This window comes from Petaurus breviceps, unplaced genomic scaffold, assembly GCF_028583685.1.
Source record: "Petaurus breviceps papuanus isolate PSGF00001 unplaced genomic scaffold, PetGlider_PUasm1.0 47, whole genome shotgun sequence".
NCBI classification, from domain to species: Eukaryota; Metazoa; Chordata; class Mammalia; order Diprotodontia; family Petauridae; genus Petaurus; species Petaurus breviceps.
This window is the reverse complement of record NW_027186349.1, coordinates 12,610,006-12,615,950: the sequence shown is the minus strand read 5'-3', so window position 1 is coordinate 12,615,950 and position 5,945 is coordinate 12,610,006.

Genomic DNA, 5,945 nt, shown 5'->3' with positions numbered 1-5,945 from the left:
TCAGAATTAGATTGGAGCAAATGGAAGCTAATGACTTTATAAGAAATCAAGATGCTGTTAAACAGATCCAAACAAATGAAAGAATAGAAGGCAATGTGAAACATCTCATGGGAAAAACCACTGACCTGGAAAATAGATCCAGGAGAGATAATTTAAAAATTATTGGACTACCTGAAAGCCATGATCAAAGTAAGAACCTAGAAATCATCCTCCAGGAAGTTCTCCAAGAAAACTGCCCTGATGTTTTAGAACCAGAGGACAAAATAGAGGTTGAAAGACTCCACCAATCACCTCCTGAAAAAGATCCCAAAAATAAAACTCCTAGAAATATTATAGCCAGGTTCTGGGATTCCCAGATTAAGGAGAGAATATCACAAACAGCCAGGAAGAAACAATTTGAATATTGTGGAAACACAATCAGAATATTATAAACAGGGGCAACCAGGTAGCACAGTGAGTAAGAGCACTGGCCCCAGTGTCCGGATAACCTGGGGATCGAATCCAGGCTCAAACGCTTAGCACCCACCCAGAAACACCTGACCATGTAACCTTGAGCAAGTTACTTAACCCCAATTGCTTTAAAAAAAATTTAAAAAGATTATTATATTATGAAAGGCAAAGAAGCAAGGATTACAACCAAAAATAATCCATTGCTATAAGAATGTTAATCTGAAGATCTTCCCTGCCCCTAGGTCCTTTGATAGGCTTAGGTGACTCTGAGAATCTTCCTTGGTTTGAAAATATGCTCTGGCCCCTAATAGGCTGAATGTGGTCACATGGAACCTGAGGTGGGAGACTTATTTTTCAGGAATGCCCACACCTTGTTGCTTTGTGATTGGGCAGTGGATAAAGAGGGTTGTGACATCCTCTGAGCCAGAAGAAGGCTATATATACCCTGATGTGAGGTTTTGCTTTGGGGTTCACTTTGAGAAGAGTTGTGTGATTTGACCAGACGAGACTCTGGGCAGGTGCTGAGCCCCCTGGCTTTGAAAACCCAGATATTGGTGCTTCCCTCTCTGGTAACTGACTAGGTATGGATAAAATGGTCAGACAGTTGGAAGCTTGTATGCTGATCTGTTTCTCTGTCTGCTTGTGACTTCTGCTTGTAACTTGTTTGCATTTTCTGAAGTTTAGGGTGCTGACTTTTTCCCCTGAACTAGGTAAATGATATATGTTTGATTGATTAAAGTAAGATTGTTAACCCATTTTGAGTGGCTTTCCTTTAGAAAAGAAGATCTAAGAACCTGTGTTGGCAGCCATTCTGGGTATGCTAGGGTGCTTGCTGCTATACCCACCCAGCAAAATTTAGTATAATACTGAAGGAGAAAAATGGATATTCAATGACATGGATGACTTTCAAGCATTCCTATTGAATAAAAAAACAACTCTGAACAGAAAATTTGACTTTCAAATATAAGACTCAAGAGAAGCATAAAAAGGTAAACATGAAAGATAAATCATTAGGAAATCAATATGGCTTAAATGTTTTCATCCCTGTATGAACAGATGATAATTCTAACTCCTAAAAATTTTACCATAATTAGGACAGTTAAAAGGAGTATACATAGACAGAGGGCATAGGTGTGAGATAATGACAAGGGGATGATTTAAAAAAATAAAATTAAGGAAAGAGAAAGAGGGATACACTGGGAGAAAGGGGTAGGGAGAGGAAGAATGGGGAGAATTATGCCACTTAAAAAAGACACAAAAGAAAGAGCTTTTACAATGAAGGGGAAGATTGTGCAGGGGATAGGCAATGCTTGAATTTCACTCTCATTAGAAATGGCTTGAAGAGAGAATAATGTACACACTGGATTACATACAGAAATCTATGTTACCCTATCCTATATTACACTATGGGGAAGTAGGAGGGGAAAGTCATAAGGGAAAGGGAGAGGGGCTATTAGAATACAGGACAGATTAAGATAGGAGTGGTCAGAAGCAAATAACACTTCTGAGAAGAGAAAAGGATCAAAAGGGAGGATATAGGGAGGTACACAGTAATCATAACTGTGGATGTGAATGGAATGAACTCATCATAAAATAGAATCCACTGAATGCATAAAACCCAGAATGCAACAACATATTGTTTACAAAAAACACACTTAAAACAAAGAGACATACAGAATAAAAATAAGGGGCTGGAGCACAATCTATTATTCTTCAGCTAAGGTTTAAAAAAGCAGGTGTAGCAATCATGATCTCAGACAAAACAAAAGGAAAAAAGATCTAATTAAAAAGATATAAGGAGGTAAATTACTTTTTTTCTTCAAAGGTACTGTAAATCTAACTTTAAAAATAACAAGAAAGAAGCTAAGGAGATGAATAGAATTTGAGAAAATGTAGATATGATAGACCTTTCGAAAATATTGAATGGGGATAGAAAGGAGTGTACACACTGTGGGGACAGTACATAGCACCTTCACAAAGATTTACCATTTATTAGGGCATAAAAACCTTGCAACCAAATGCTCCCCAAAAACAGAAATATTAAATGCATTCATTTCAGATCATAATGTAATAAAATTATATTCAATATGGGTCCATGGAAACATGAATTAAAAATTAATTGGAAACCAAATAATCTAATCCAAAAGAACAAATGGGTCAAAGAATAAATCATAAAAGCAATCAATAATTTCACTAAAGAGAATGACAATAAGACAATTTACCAAAATTTATGGCATGCAGCCAGAGCAGTGCTTAAGGGAAAATTTATGTCTCTAAATGTTCACATCAATAAAATAGAGAAAGATCAGATCAATGAACTGGGCATGCAACTAAAAGAAAACTAGAAAAATAACTAATTAAAATCCTCAGTTAAGTACCAAATTGAAAATCCTGGAAATCAGAAGAGAGAATAATAAAAGCTAAACTAAGAAAACCATTGAACTAATAAATAAAACTAGGAACTGGTTTTTATTTTAAAAAAACAGTTAAAATAGATTTAAAATTTTGATTTTCTTTAAAAGAAAAAAAACAAATATCAAGTTTCAAAAAATTAAAAGGGCGCATTCACCACCAATGAATATGAAATTCAAATAATTATTAGGAGCTATTTTGACCAATTAAATGACAATGAGCCTGACAATCTAAGTGAAATAGATGAATATTTACAAAAATATAAATTCCCTAAATTAACAGAAACAGAAACAAAATACTTAAATAATCATATCTCAGGGGAAAAAAAATTGAACAAGCCATAAATGAGCTAAGAAAAAAACCCCAAGAACAAATGAATTCACAAGTAAATTCTACTAAAATTTAAAAAAAAACAATTAATTCCAACACTATATAAATTATTTGGAAAAATAGGTTTTAAAAAAGCCTTAAAAAAATTCCTCTTATGACACAAATGTGGATACCTAAACCAGGAAGAGCAAAAGCAGAGAAAGAAAACTATAGACTAATTTCTTTAATGAATATCAATGCATAAAATTTGAATAAAATAATAGCAAGAAGATTACAACAATATATCACAAAGATCAAATGTTATGAGCACATGGGATTTTTATCAACAGGGCTGGTTCAGTATTAGGAAAACTATCAGCATGATTGATCATATCAATAACTAAATCAACAAAAATCATCTGATTATTTTATTATGAGTGAAAGATGAAATGACTCAGGAAACCAAAGTTTGGGCTTCTGAGTGTATTGATTTATTAAGCAATGAATGCCAATTGCCTAAAAAATGGAACTAAGCCCTTTCCTCAGCTTAGGGCTAGAGCCCAAATACAGGAAGAAACAGACTTTTACATATTAAAATAATTAACCAAATAGGAATAATTAATTTCAAAGAAAACAATAAACCAGGATACTTCATAAGGCAATCTAATTTCTAATTGGAGGAAAGATTAGGGACATTCCAAGTTGGGAGAAGGAGAATGAACAGGTGCAATTTCGTGCAAATCAGAAAAAGGGGTGTCTCACTCCCTCCCTCCCAATGTCTATATAAAATCAAAGGAACATGGTAAAAATAACTGATTGATCAAGAGGTCGGCTAGTTTTCATATAAGACCTATGGGTTGCTTGAAATGTACATTTTTTTTCCATTTTTCATATGCTTTATTAACTTCTGATTTATATCATTCATTTCCGCCAGATTTTGACTTACAAATTTTCTCCCCATTTTTCCCCTACCCACTGCCCCAAAATAGCAGTCCCATAGGATATCCCCTCCTCCAATCTGCTCTCTCCCATATTTTCTCCCATACCCCTTTCAACTTTTCCAGTAGGGCATGGTGGATCTCTATGCCCCAGTGCCTGTATATCTTATTTCCCAATTACTTGTAAAATAGTATTAATAATAGTATATATATTTTAAACATTTTGTTTTAAAACTTTGAATTCAAGATTCATTCCCTTCCTCCCTTGTCATTCACCCTTACTGGGAAGATAAGCAGTTCTGTATAGGTTGTACATATGTAGCTAATGCAAAAAAATTAACATAGTAGATATATTGTAAAAGACCAACTATATTTCCCTCCCTCCTATCCCACCTCCCACTTGTTCTATTCTCTACTTTGACCCCATCCCTTGTCAAGAGTGGGTGCTTCCCTTGCCCCCAGCCTGCCTTCCCTTCCATCATCCCCCCTCTCATTCCCTTCCCCCCTACTTTCCTGGAGGGTGAGATACCCTATTTAGTGTGTATTTCATTCCCTCCCCAAGCCAAATTCAATGAGAATAAGGTTGACCCATTCCCTTTTGCCTTCCTATTCTTCCCCTCCATTGTAACCATTTTCCCTTGCCTCTTCTATATGAGATAGTTTACCCCATTCTGTCTCCCCCCATCACCTCTCATTATATTCCTCTCTCACCTCTTAATTTCACCTTTTAAGTATCATCCCTTCCTATTAACTTGACCTTGTGCCCTCTATCTATGTAAACATATATACACACATTCACATATGTATTCATATGCCCATATACCCTCATATATAGACATATGGGTTTGTGTGTGTGTATATTCCCTTCAACTATTTTCATACTGAGAAAAGTTTCATCAGTTACAATTATTGTTTTTCGATGTAAGAATGATAATAGTTCAACTTTGATAAGTTTCTTATGATTTCTTTTCCCTGTTTACCTTCTCATGCTTCTCTTGCTTCTTCTATCTGAATGTCACATTTTCTAATCAACTCTGGTTTTTTCAACAAGAATACTTAAAAGTCCTCTATTCCACTGAATGACCATATTTTCCCCTGAAACATGATACTCAGTTTTGCTGGGTAGGTGACTCTTGGTTTTAATCCCACCTCCTTTGCCCTCTGGAATATCATATATTCCAAGCCCTTTGATCCCTCAGTGTAGAAGCTGCCAGATCCAGTGTTATTCTGATTGTGTTTCCACAATATTCAAATTGTTTCTTCCTGGCTGCTTGTAATAATCTCTCCAGGAGTTCTGATTTCACTGTCTTCCTCCTGTTCCATGCTTTGATTCTTTTTGTCACCAAAATAGGAGTGTAAAGTTGGGTTGCTCTGCTTATTTTGCTTCCTTTGCCTTTTTATGTCATCACTCAATCACTTGACCCATGGGCTTTTTGCCACAGTAGGACTCTACCACCAGACAGGGGAGCTTTTTTCCAAATGCTGGGGTTTTCTCAGCTGCTGGAGGTATTAGTTGGGTGCTGTCTCTGAAGCCTCCACATTCTCTGGCAAACTGGACACACACCCCACGACCTCCACCCTAGACCACAATCCAGATCCAAGCAGGTTAAAGCAAGAGCGATTATCCCTCAGACTGGTTACTTGGTTCCCCCTACACTCTGCAAGACAGGAGCTGAAGATGCCATGTGGGGGCAGCTACACAGCCTAGGCTCCTCAGTGGCTTCTCGCCCTCAGGGCAAAAGCCAATGCACTCCCAAACTAATGGGTCCCAAAGTCCATACTGCACTGGCCTCTCACTTTGTTCTTAGCATCTATGTGTTGATAATTCTGGACCTC